This window comes from Nannobrachium achirus (assembly GCF_963921795.1).
Source record: "Nannobrachium achirus genome assembly, chromosome: 5".
Lineage (NCBI taxonomy): Eukaryota > Metazoa > Chordata > Actinopteri > Myctophiformes > Myctophidae > Nannobrachium > Nannobrachium achirus.
In genome coordinates, this window is record NC_137814.1 from 27,858,572 (window position 1) to 27,873,191 (window position 14,620).

The following is a 14,620-nucleotide window of genomic DNA, read 5'->3' on the forward strand; positions in this document are numbered from 1 at the left end:
GAGGGGATACAGCAGAGGGGCCAGGTCAAAACAATTGGAATAGAACAAGGATCCAGGGGCTGGGGGCTAGGGCATGGTGGAGAGGGGCTGGAGAAGACTGACTAGTACAGAACAGAACACCAGCGAGGTAAGGTGACAAGAAACAGGCAGGAAAGAGACAAGACAGGGAACCAAGAACTCACTCCAACTGATCAGTGCTGCTCATAGGTGGGATGTGGCCGGCTAATTGTAGTAGAGCTCCCTGCCCTCTTTGACTACAAAGTCAGACCAATCCCTACATCCGCCATTGATTGAAGTGATTACATCAAACATTCTGAGGTATCCTTACGAGTCAGAAGGATAAAGAGTCAGTGATCATCCAGGGTCATTGACCCCACTCCCAAGTGCATATCATTTGGTCCGACATAGTACCAACAGTCCGGCACACAATAGCTTGACACCCTACTTCAAACCATATCCTAACCCTGACCACACATGAAACCCCCAGGTGAATCTTAACCAGCCATATGAGTCTTAAACATGTCAGAGCCACCTGAAATGTCCCCAAATTGGAATAAGTGAGCACACTCCGGTTCACGTAATTTTCAATTAAATTTGAACTCAAATGGCTTTATTGGCATGACAAAACCTATGTTTACATTGCCAAAGCTTAAGTGGAATTATATATCATCCAAACAAAGTGTATACGTACAATTGAAAGTCAGATAATAACGGCCAGACTACCACTAAAATGTCCCCAAAGTGGTTATGAGCAAACATACATACACTCAAATATGCACCCTTCTCCCCACTAAACTGTCATTGTCAAATGTTCAGTCTAGATTTTGCTCTGAGTTAACTTTAAATGAACATGGAATTCAGTGCACATTATGGTTTGAGGCTATACAATTAGGATGAGAATGTTGATCTTGTGGTTCTCAGATTAGGTTTTCTGAGTTGGGCCTTCAAGATGGTGTTAGGAGTTAGACCTCTAATACCCTCCTGCTTGTCAGATTCTCAAACTTCCAAGTGTCGTACGAGAACAGCGAACACATCGCCGTGTAGGTCTCGGAGAGCCGAACGCAGTCATGTGAATAACTTTGCTCAACACCCTTGTGTTCCCGAGTAATCGCGCGTTGATCATTGGAAAAGGTTGAAATAAATGGGTGGCAGTACCGAGAGAACCATGAGGCAGTCAGCGGGGACACACATATCGCCGCGTTCAGCTTGATGAGCTGAGTCGGAATCTGGTCTCCGTTTCACCAACACGTTTCTGGGAGCCTAACCCTAACCCTAGCCTAACCCTAGCCATTATAGGGTTAGCGTTAGCATATTCCCAATGTCGGAGAGCGATGGGAGCACCACCGTTGGAATCGGGGCGGAAAACCAACTGGGGATGTGTATCTTCTGTTGTCTTTTAATAATAGCCAATATGTCGTTTTAGGGGCCTTTTATGGCCTTTTAGCCAAATTTGGCGGCCATTTTGAACCTTTTGCCGACCTCGGAGAGCGACGGGAGTGGCACCGTTGGATTCTGCGCGAAAAACCAAGTGGGAAAACATTCTTGTCGTTTTGAAAGAAAACATTTTTTTTGGTGACCTCCAGTCTTTTCCGTGACCTTTGGGAGTTAACGGTGTCCGGAAAAATCGAGACCAGCGCCATTGGACTTGGCCTACCTCGAATATGGAAGGAGAGTTGGAACGGATTGTTAAAAAAATGTCTAAAGGAGAGAGAGAGAGAGAGAGAGAGAGAGAGAGAGAGAGAGAGAGAGAGAGAGAGAGAGAGAGATGCATGACATTGGATAAATAACTGTATGTGAAGTTGCCATTTCCGATCTGTGTCATTTCAAGAAAAAAATCTGATTTGCTTAAATCAGTCTGAATGCACACAGGTCACATGGAATCCGATTTTTTCAAAAGTGTCCTGGGTCACTTCAGGAGGTAGTCTGAGATCGGATATAGATCGGATCTGAGCCGATATGACCGCAGTCTGATTGTCACGGCCACATGAAGTGACCCAGGTCGTATATCAAACTGTCAAAACGTCACTCGCAGCGCGATCCAGACACCACGTGACAGCGCGACTCTTTTCATTTCCAGTCTGTGTTTAGCCTAAAATAACTAAATGAAAGCAAGAAAGAAAAAAAGGGAGAAACAATTAAACATAGGCTACGATTAAATAATAATATATAACGCCACTCAGGGACGTGCACACATACACTAAAGGGGGCTTCAGCCCCAAGCTACCCCTTTTCCCGTTTGTAAAACACCTGCCCTTTCCAGACCACGAATGCAGGATATATGGTGAAAGAAATGCAAATTCCAGTCCTGTTGGGTTGTGCCCCGTAAATAGTTTTTCTGCAAACCGTCAACACGTGTCAGCCCAATGCGTTGAGAGCTTCTAGATCTGCAGTGGCCCCTGCCCCACTATAACACTCTCTGCACGTCCCTGGTGCCACCGTGCCACTCTCTTGGTCCGTACTGTGTCGCAGAAGTTTAATTGAGGGCTAAATCGTCTAGTATAAGAATTTTGGTCTAAACATAATTAAACTGTCCAAGCGATATCGTCAGGGAGGTGTCTCTGTAGCCTATATGTTACAACAGTCAGTCAGTCAGTCAGTCGCAGTCAGTCATTATGATACCGTCTGTTTATAGCGAAAATATTAATAATTCAGCAGTGTAATATAACATATAACATCAGCGTCTTCTCTCAGTCAGTAAATCCCTTATATCCATGCAAGTCAAACCGCTGGGATGCCGTCATTTGTTTATTTTTAGAACACAGTTCTTATTTGACTCGTTATGAAAAAGGTATGCTATATTGTATTGGAATTCGGAAGGGAGTGGGGGGGAAATGTAAGGAGCATGTGAAATGATCGACGTCAGACGCCAGTGCTTCTGTCACTTTGGGGGATGCGATACCTCTGTACAAATGAACATCTCAAAAAGACTAAATATATGGAAACTATTAATGCCATTTACGGAATGGTAGATAATCTCCAATTGTTGTTGGTTACCACGGCAACCAAAGCAGATAGTGTAGCTTGGAGGGGAGTTGTTAAAAATAGTCTGAATGCACAGATCCGATCTGGGTCACTTGCAAGCGGTAGTGTGAATGTATGGGCCACATGAGCAAGAAATCCGATCTGAATCGGATTTGACTGAATGTGACTGCAGTGTGAAGACGGTCTTTGACCAGGCCATCCCAGGAGGGCTCAGTTAGGGCCGTGCCTTTCTGAAGCAGGTGCATAGTGTATCTCTGGTCTGACTTTCTAAGGCCAGGTTTACACTGGCAGACTGAATGTGGCCTGAATCTGATCTGTGCCAGATCAGATCAGATCTACAAGCTCCAATGAGTCACAATGTGACCCATGTGGAGCTGGGCCTTTCTGTGTGGAGTTTGCATGTTCTCCCCGTGTCCCCTAGGGTAGATACCCTCACAAAAACATGCAGTAATCTTGGGCTCTAAACTGCCTCCCCCTGGAAAGCCGGCGCCTGATGGAGGGGACAGGAACTGGTTGGAATAATGTGTTCCTTCCACGCACTACGTGTCAGGTGAAAAGAAGGCAGCTTGGACTCCTCATGCATTGAAGGAAGCAGGAGGTCAGTCCGCTGCCTCCCCAGGTTGGCAGAGTGAGTGCAGAGCCCAGGATCACATTAGGCAATTGGCACTGGGTGAATGGGTTACAAAATCGTGGGTAAAAAAAAGCAGTTGAGACTGCCATGATCCAAAAGCTTTTGAGAAGTGCCACAGATTTGTTTTTCTTTGCTACTAGTTGTATTCTACCCATAAGCCTAATTTGCTTTTCCTTGTAGCCTACAATAACTATAAGTGACACTTCAACCCCTCCCCCATTAAAATGTCCCCAAACAGGCATAAGTGAACACACTCGTGTACACTGAATTTCCAATTCAAGATCAATTCAAAGGGCTTTATTTGGATGAGAAAACATGTTTAGCAAATGTCCATGTACAGTACATACATTCAAAAGTACAATTGACAGCCGGATAATGCTGACCTCTCCTCCCTGCCTCAGAAACTACCACTAAGATGTCCCCAATCTGGCATGGGTGTCACACATACACTAAAGTATTGTGTGTGTGTGTGTCCCCAATTGGTCTATGTGAACAGGTGATACAACTGTGTGTTAATATCACCCATCCCCCTCTGCTTGTGTCCCCAATTGGAACCAATTCAACACACCTGCACTCATTTTGGTGCCTTCCCACGGAGGAGCACAGTGCAGCAGTGTGCTTACTATAGAGGCTACAGAAGATGATAACTTTGGTAAGTGACAATAGCTTCTTAAATTTTCTGATTAGTCATTGTAAGATAATAGAGCATAATATCATGTTTATGCAATACATTTTTACTAGATGGATTTAATGGATTATTGGCTCTAGTGTTTCCAAGCTATGTGTTTGCCATTGGCTAGCTTAGCTAGCTTGCCTAGAAGACTAGTAGGCCTGAGCTAGATTCAACACTAGAATAATTCAATTGAAATAAAATATATTATAGCTTTAGTTATTTGAAAGTTATTTCAATCATGTTCTGTTAGTTATACTGTTCATTATGACTTAAGACATTTCTAACATAAAACATTGGGCTACTCAAAATGCCTCTGTTTACATGGGACTCTATGGGCTGGCAAGTAGTCAGTCAATTATTAGTTTCTAGTTCTGGCTAGTAGAGAAGATAACTTTTAGTGCAGTTTTTGGAATCTCGGTGTGCATGCATCAAAAGTGAGTTTACTGCAAATGTCTTGATTTTAATTACAGATTTGCATCATATTTGTGCTGAACCATTTTTGTTAGTATTGATGCCTTTATTGGTGTTTGGTGCAAATTGGTATTAAAATGTAAACTATAGATACTGATTATTTAAAGGCATCAGATATAATGTAAATCAGAAACCTAACCAATGTAGCATACTTAAAGGGGAATTCCACCCATTTCAATATTTTACTGTCATTAATATATCTTAGATGTGTGGAAAGAAAACAGTTTCCCCTTCTGTGGGGGGAACCATATAGATGTATGAACAAAAGAAATCATTACAGTGTTGAAACACAACTTGATGATGTGAAGTGCAACAGAAATGTTTTTTCTTTGCTACTAGTTGTATTTCAACCCCTCCCCCATTAAAATGTCCCCAAACAGGCATAAGTGAACACACTCGTGTACACTCAATTTCCAATTCAAGTTCAATTCGATGAACTATTGCGATGAGAAAACATGTTTAGCAAATGTCCATGTACAGTACATACATTCAAAAGTATAATTGACAGCCGGATAATGCTGACCTCTCCTCCCTGCCTCAAAAACTACCACTAAGATGTCCCCAATCTGGCATGAGTGTCACACATACACTAAAGTATAGTGTGTGTGTGTGTGTCCCCAATTGGTCTATGTGAACAGGTGATACAACTACACAGTCTCTGAATAACTTAACTTATATAGAATAACAGAACCTTTTGAAGCTACAAGGTTTGGGACTAATTGGGGTATAACACAATCATGATATAAAACATGATATTGAACACACCTGTGACACGTCCAATTATTAGTTTCTATTGTTCTGCCCAGTAGAGAAGATAACTTTTAGTGCAGTTTTTGGAATCTTGGTGTGCTTACATCAAAAGTGAGTTTACTGCAAATGTCTTTACTTTAATTACAGATTTTCATATTTGTGCTGAACCATTTTTGGTAGTATTGATGTAGGCCTTTATTGGTGTTTGGTGCAAATTAGTATTAAAATGTGAACTATAGATACTGATTATTTAAAGGCATCAGATATAATGTAAATCAGAAACATAACCAATGTAGCATACTTAAAGGGAAATTCCACCCATTTGGATGTATGGAAAAAAATCAGAACTTGATGTCATCAAGATGTGTTTATCACCATGTTGTTGTTTTTTCCTTTATACCGCTTTTTTCCAAATGGACCCGTGAGGGTTCGTTTGTTTGCATTTGTACGCTCTCAGAAGAAAATGGTAAATGTGTGGAATTCCCCTTTACGAATATAGAAAGCACTTGGGGCTTGGGTAATGGGTATTAGTATTTTTGGTTGTAAAAGTCTAACTTATTGTTACTGCACTTGCAGACCGATGTCTGACTCATCTGGACCATCAAGTAGGGGTATCTTCACCTCTACTTTTTACAGTTGCTCAAAGGTGAAGGATGGCACGCATGCCACAGAGGTCACTCAGGTATGTGCTAGTGGAAAGCTGTCCTCAATCTTAACTTTGTCTCAGTGGTTTGGAATTGACAGTGTTGGGCAAGGTGAGTGTGGCGCAACCATAGTTGCTGACAATTGAAAAGTTTAATTTTATATATGGTGTGGGTGTGAGGGTTTCCCATGTGTTTATTTGTGTTTTTAAAAAGGGTATTTTGTGTTGGGTTGAGTAACAGCTTCAGTTAACGATCAGTCTAAGCGTGTGGTCTTTCCCTATCGTGCAGACCCCGGCCTCCCGCAGCCTGTGTGGGACCAGGAGCAGCGTGAGCTCCAGCGTGACCCACAGACCCAAGAGGGTACGCAAGCCGCCCAACATCTATGGAGACTATGATGACCCCCCGAGGAGCAGGAAGCCGAGGAACATCACTGCCACCAGGGGCAAGGCAGGGGGGAGAGGCGTGGCAGCTTGCCAACACAGGTAGGGACCGTCAATTTTTTTCTTTTTTTTTTTTTATATAATTTTTAACCAACGATTTTGTAACCCATTTTTCACCCGGTGTCAATTACCTAATGTGATCCTGGGCTCTGCACACCCCCCACCAACCCGGGGAGGCAGTGGACTGGCCTCATGCTCCTTCAATGCATGAGGAGTCCAAGCTGCCTTCTTTTCACCTGACCTGGGGGAGTTTCACTGGTTGGACGTATCGCGTGGAGGGATCACGTTGTTTGTTCCTGTCCCCTCCATCAGGCGCCCTGGCTGGCCATGGGGATGCAGTTTAGAGCCCAGGATTACCGGTCACATTCAAAATAATATTTGAGATAGGGATGTCCCTATTTCATGTCAGATTCGATACCCGATACCACAATTTCTGGGTTAGCCGATGCCAAATACCAGCAAATTATATACTGTATGATAATACAAAAATAGATTAATATCTTATTTTGAAAGACACCTAACTCAAATAATGCACTTGGGCAACTCCAAAGCAAAATCCACATGCCCCAACATTTTATTTACCTGCCATAGTGTCAAGTCTGTCGGCCACTTTACTTCTGTGTCGCATTGCTGGTTAGACTGGTATGTTTGCAAATACGGATATGTAGATTACCTTTTTAAGTAGGCTATATATAATACATGCGGTTTTGACCATAATGCAATAATGCATTATTGTAGTTATTGTTTGGATGAGTGGTAGTACCGTAGTGGTCATATTGTTGTAACTTCATTTAATTTCTTGAACAGCTCCAAAGACCGGAACGCAATTGGACGGGAGCCCGAAAAACGAAACGACGATGACATCGATCCACCTCCTGATGAGGGAGGGGAGGAGCTGGACATCCCTAACGGCGCCGGAGCCACTTCCGCCCCCGTTGCTCTGGAAACGCATGCCGTCGTCGATGGCGCAGCAAGTGAAGCCGAAGAACGGGAAGCAGAAGTCCGGGAGGCCGGGGCGAGCCGACACGCTGAAGTGGAAGCTCCTCCCCCTCTCTGCGAGGTCGCACGCCAGGAAGAGTCCTGTACTGTTACTGTTACTGTTTATTGGCATGAGAAAACATTTAACATTGCCAAAGCAGGTGTCCCAAACAATACAGTAAAAACAATTGCAATTGTTTAAGTATATAGAGTTGGAGGAAGTACAGCATTTGTAAATTATGTCACATTGCATTGTTATAATGTTATAACATGTTATAACGGGTCATAGATTTTTCTTTTCCATTTCTGATGGCAAATGGTGGCAATTATTTGCCTCTCTGGGGCAAATGGCAACATACCGTATTAACTCAAGATTATACAGAAAAAAACAAGTTCCGATTTAACATTTTTACATGGATATGGTCTACATAGAACCAATAACAGTACTTCAAATTATGCTGCTGTGTTTGCACATTGTTGCATTCAACTCCTGCAATGACATGGTAGTATCGGCAGCCAAAGAAGGCTACAATAGGACCTAAATAATATTTACATTAAGCATTACAAATATTAAATGATTAATAACTAATTTGATTATTAGACCCTAATGTACACATTAATATTTATGAACATATTATTTGTAATAGCAGCATGTTGGTTAATTTGACCAGCAGCATTCCACAACATAAGTAGGAGCCTGTCAAGTGGAGCTTTAAAATAAATCAACAAAATCTTAGAATTATGTTCCCAGAGTCCCCAAGGTGGCTTAAAGTAGACTTGTGTATGTATAGACAAAGTCCCCAAAGGTGACTTCCTGTAGTGTGAAATAAGCCCCGCCCCAAGTCCCCAAAGGTGGCTTAGATGTGATTGTCCCCAATGTCCAGGTAAAAAATCCAACGTTTGAAAGAAGGCTTAAATCAAACCTATCAAGTCGGTTTGGTAAAGTGGGCATCCTCTGAGCACCACCATTGGTCGCGGCTTCTCTCTAAACCATTCAGAAAGGGTAGTCCCCGGAAGGGGGGTGTTCTGTCATGCGTCCCCAAAAGTAGTCTAGGTAAGTGTGTGTGTGTGTGTGTGTGTGTGTGTGTGTGTGTGTGTGTGTGTGTGTGTGTGTGTGTGTGTGTGTGTGTGTTCTTAACATGTCTTTACTTGTACTGTAGTGTAGCAATATTTCATGAGGACTTTCTTGCCTTATGAAATATAGCCTATACAAGTGAATTCAGTTTTCTTTTACATTGACACAAAAGCTTTATTCCTGTCATGAAAACATTTATTGTGTTTGGTCCGTTTAAGTCATTTCAGGCAGCTAACATAAACAGGAGAATGCGTCCCCATACCATCTATTTGGTTTTATTGTTTGTTTATCACAAGGTCGATGTTGAGTTTATCTGTCCCAAGATGGGCTTTTTGTGTTACATCAAGTTTAAAAATACAAAAAACATAAAACATGTAACATGGGACTGATCTCTGGCGGCGATGAGTCAGACTACCACAGGGAGGATGTTGTGTGACCCACCAAGGCTATAACAGCCTGCTTTTTGCAGCTTTTTTTAAGCACCTGCTTGTTAAATATGTGGTTCACAGTACTCTAAATTGTATTCCCCATAATCTTGCTTCCCCTTCCTATCGAGGGCATTTTTCGGTATTTATTTTCAAAATATTTTATTTTTAAATATTCCCCAGGGGGAGACAGACACTTTCTTTCTTCACACAGAACAGAAGGGTTTGAACATCCCAGTAAACAAATAAAATGGAAATAAAATACTAAAAGCTGATGTGTGATCCCCCACCCCAATTCCAGCAGAAAACTAAACTGTGTGGCTGAACTTCCTTTATTTATTCTTTCTTTTTTTTCAGATGGAAAATCTGAATACAGACTATACATCTTTACAAAACAAAATCCATTGTGGACATTTTTATTACAGACCACAAAGCTCCATAAAATAAAATCCATCAGTCTTGTTGATCTGTAATTAGCCAGCTTCCTTAGACAGAGGAACAGATACAAAAAATAAATGATAATGCACTGTATTTTCCTTTGGACTGCTCCTGCATTGCTAACTGTGCCATTGGTATTACTATAAAGGATAGTGGTGGGTTGTGAAAACACTGTTTTGTTCACTGCAGTACAGTGGGTTTCACTTCCTGCACAGTCTTTACCGCTACAGTATGTTTGCATAATGAGAGCCTTTAGCCTTAGTTAAATACACCCTTGCTCTATTTGTTACAGTACCAGTCATCACTCCTGAAAAAAAAAAGAAAGAAAGAAAATGCATACTTTGCTCTCTGTTTAGTCCAGGGCATGTCATTATACTTTTTTTTAAATGTATAAGACTTTTTCAACATTTTCTGAAAAGAGTGAAAATACTGCAAATGCATCGCAATATGATGCTTTGTGAGCTTGATAAGCTATTTTTTAGGTCTCAAGCATTTTCTAGGCCTAGAAATGTTATGAAGGAAGTTACAAATTGATTTGGAAATTCATATTTTAATTGATTTGTTTTTATTTTATGACTGGTCAAGTTCTTGGGGCCAACATGGACTGCTGGTGGGCTGCATGTAATTATGTCCAGAGGAATCACACAGGACAGAAATCCAAAGTAATTACATGTCTGAATGATGCAGTTGCCATCTATAGGAGGTCAATCTGGCTAACCATCGTCAAATAAAAGGGAACGCCCTCTCTGTTTTGTTCCTAGATTAATAGGAGGTAAATCATATGTAAATCAAGAACCTATCATCAGTCTAAACAATAGAATATCCAACAATCTATAATGTGTACATTGAAACTATGCAGACTATAGGATGCCAGGTTCACAAATGACCTGGCTAAATTAAATGCTAAAATCTAAATTAAATGCTGTTCAAATTTAAACAAAGACATCGACACAAAGTACTGTGATTATGATTTGATAGACAACATTTGCATATTAAAACTGTAGTTCTGTTGCCAGGGGCTCTCATAAGGAAGGTGTTGTACAAACAGACCCTCCAGAAGGCCACTTCGCCCCTCTGTCACAGAGCCATGTCTTCCATGTTGTTTCCATGGCCACAGGATGAAGGGCCTCGATAACAGTGGATGGACAAAAACCTCCTTATTAGAAACACAGTAGCGAGCTAGCGATCAAACGTTGGCCCAAGCTCACCTCTCAGCCCACAATAGGTCGATAATTAGGTCACATCTGCTCCTCCATTAATTCAAAGGGAACTGGATGTTTGAAGGGCACTCTTGTTCATCACCAGTACTCTGCTTGCAAATGCCTGTGGGATATGCTGCTTTTTCCTTTAAAAGCTGCAAATGCACTCCTTCCCCTGCCACTGAGTAAAACAGATAAGGGCTAGTGAAGGGGATGCACACTCACACTGTGATAGATAGCACACAAAAGAGAATAATATACTGTATCTGTTGTTATTAGGAATACTGTAGTCCTGAAGGTGTTAGCAGTAAGTTATATTGCTTTTTTCCAAATGTGCTTTTATAATGTGCACTAATGCTCTGTGTCTTGTCTCTGTGCTTAATGATTTGTGTAAAGCACTTTGAATTGCCTAGTTGTTGAAATGTGCTGTACACAGTACACATATAGCTTCTTAATTTATAAATGCACCCAGAGTACTGTCAATCCCACTGCAGTTAAAAAAAGGTCTAGGATAGGTGGTGTGATTTGGTGACTAATGATGAAATAGCACATAATGACCCTTTCTCGGGGGAAGAGAGACGAGTATTGACCCAGTATGAGCCTTGGATGTCAAGTACAGGCTTGACTTGACAGGTCAACAATAATAAACTCAGCAGGAGGGACTCAGAAACCACTGTCCCCTCACAGCAGGACATGACATGAGCACTATTTTGTCAATTATCTCTCTCTCTCTCTTTCTCTCTCTCTCTCTCTCTCTCTCTCTCTCTCTCTCTCTCTCTCTCTCTCTCTCTCTCTCTCTCAATTCAATTCAATTCAATTCAATTCAATTCAATTCAATTCAATTCAAAATTCAAAGGGCTTTATTGGCATGAGAAAACACATGTTTACATTGCTAAAGCAGACCTGTACACAATACTATACAATACAATCAGGACAAAATATGTACAGGTGAAAAGAGTGTAACAGTTTTCATGCATCAAGGTTATGTGCAGGCAGAGCAGGGATATATAGGCTACATTGTTTTTTAAGGTTGTTGGATTCCATTTGATATCCTTCTCCTATCACAGCAGCTCACAGATTTTGCTGCTGTGTTTGTACATTGTTTTACTTCACCCAGCAGGTATGGGAGTTTTTCATCATTGGTCATGTTTTCAGTATGTGTCTCTGATGTCTTGGTACAGTTGACAGGCGGTTAGGAAGTGTAGCTCAGTTTCCACTTCATTTTGTGTGCAGTGGGTGCAAAGTCTGTTTTCTCTAGGGAGCCAGGTATGCCCATGACGTCCTTTCTCGATTGCAAGACTGTGCTCACTGAGTCTGTACCTAGTCAAGATTTTTCTTTGATTTGGGTCGGTCACCTTGCTCAGGTATTCTGCCACAGGGTATTCTCTGTTTAGGGCCAAATAGCATTCTAGTTTGCCGTTTTATAATTTGGTTTAGTCCAGTGAATTGTCTGTCTGGTGGCTCTGCTTGTGTGTGTGTACAGAGTTCCCAGACCTCTCTCTCTAGGTCGTCCTCAGACGAGCCTTCCATCGTCGCTTCCAGTCATCCCGGTTCTCCATACATCTGGCCAGCTCGTTGGTGCTTTGTGCTCCTACGTCTTTCTTGAGTACATCCACGTATGTTATTGTGGGACGTCCTCGTGACCGGTGCCCATGTGTTGGTTCCCACAGCACCAGTTTGCTGGCAGGAAGCTCCTGATGGCAGTGTCCTGCTAGTCTCATTCTTCTGGCAGCAATTTTCTCGCTAACCCTTGGTATTCCCTCATACAGGCTCTTGTTGGTAACATGTGCACTCTTGCTGATGTTAAGTACTGCACGCAACATTCTGGTGTAGCACCCGTCTATAGAGACTTCTGCAGGGTTGGCTTCAGGGTCCAGCATTCACTGCCATAGAGGAGAACAGACTCTACCGTTGCAGAGAAGAAGCTGAGTTTGATTTGGCGGGGGAGGTTGGAGTTCCATACACTGTTCATGCTGTTCAGGGCCTTCCATGCGAGTGCCTTCCTCACTTGAAGATCTTTCTCGGTTGAGTTGACCCATGCGCCCAGGTACTTGAAGTCCTTGACTTCCTTCAACACAGCGCCTCCTGTTGTTGTCAGAGGTGGGTGTTCCGGCAAGTTATAGGTGATAACCTCAGTTTTCTTGGCATTTAGCCTAAGGCCAACCTTGGTACACTCTAACTCCACTCTGTGCAGGAGTTCCTGTGCTTGTGTCATGTTGTCGGAGAGCAGGCTGATGTCGTCTGCATAGTCCAGATCCGTTAGGACTACTGTGGGATGTCGTCTCGACCTCCTTGGTGTTAGTGTGAAGCCAAGATCCTGCTCTCGTCCACCGATGGCTCTCCTGAGCGCGTAATCTAGGACAATGATGAAGAGGAAGGGGGCTAGGGTATCTCCCTGCATTACACCAGCTCGGATGTCAAACTCCTCACTGTTGCCGTTTGGAGTCACCACCTTGGCCATTGTTCCTGCATACATGGTCTCAATAGCCCGGAGTATGTTGGGAGGGACATCGTAGGCCTCAAGGATCTTCACCAGGACCAGTTGGCTGAGGGGGCATCTCTCTAGAGTTTCTCTGTATGTGAGTGCCTTATTATGAAGTGCATCTGGGTCACTTTCTTTTAAGTGGTTATAAAATTTGAATGCTCTCTTTTTTATTTTGATTATGAGAGGGTATCGTCCTAATTCTGCCCTGCATGCATTATTTGGTGTTTTCCGCTGGATTCTGAGAATTGATTTGCAGAATTCTGTGGGGGTCCACCCTATGTTTCCCTCTCTATGTTCCCCACCTCACGGCATTAGTTTTAGTGAGGTTAGGGTTAGGGTTAGGTGGTAAGAAAGTGGGGAACATAGAACCTGGGAAACATAGAACCTGGGGAACATAGGTACGGTCCCATTCTGTGTGCAGGGTCTCTATTTGGTGTTTGTCCCATTTTTCAAGGTCTTGGTTTGCGGATGGTCCCCAGATCTCGCAACCATAGAGGGAAATTGGTTCTATCACGGAGTCCAGTATTTTTAGCCAGGTTTTTTTTGGTATGTCTATTTTGATGTTCCTTTTGATGGCATAGAAAGCCCTTCTTGCTTGTCTCTCAGGTCTTTTACAGCTTGGTTGAAATTTCCTGTGCTGCTGATGTTCAGGCCAAGGTAGCCAGGTGTAGTTTTGTGTTTGTTCTAATGGGATTGTATGTATTTTTTTTTATGGCATCCCAAGTTGTTGGAATCCTCTTGCAACCAGAAGTCAGATGAACACACCTATTGCCTAGCTCTGTTATGGTTTGTAGGCTGGTATTTAATGACTTTAGTCATAAAGGCTTCCTCTAAGCTAGAATCAAAGGTGCAGGCCACTTCAAGCAGTGGCGGCTCCAGGGGGGGGCTAGAGGGGGCTTTAGCCCCCCCTGATGAAGGCTTAGCCCCCCCTAAGCCCCCCCACCCCACAAACCCAATACTGATGAAAAATATTGAAGGATAGATATCCACTTGCATTTGTTATATTGTTGATGATGTACTGACATATTATCTTGTTTATTATTGTGATGTTATCTGCTTATTGTAAGTCGCTTTGGATTAAAAGCGTCTGCTAAATGCCTAAACTGTAAACTGTAAGGAATAAATAAATAAAATGCATATGAATATGTGAAAGACAATTGAATGACTTCTATGTAAACCCTATAAAATCATACTATGCTGGAAAGCATCTTCAGCCACACAAAAACCCTATGCGATCACCTACAGTCCTCAGATTTGGAGCTGGAAACTGCCAATGATCTGGTCTGTTCAGTTATCCATAACCTACCGGTAGGTGCGAGTGAATCACGTTTGTCATATCAGTAGGGGAGAGTGGGGTAAACTGAGACACTTTTTTACATTTGCTCCCCTTTAGGTGAATCTAAAAGATAAATCAGTAAAAATTTACAGA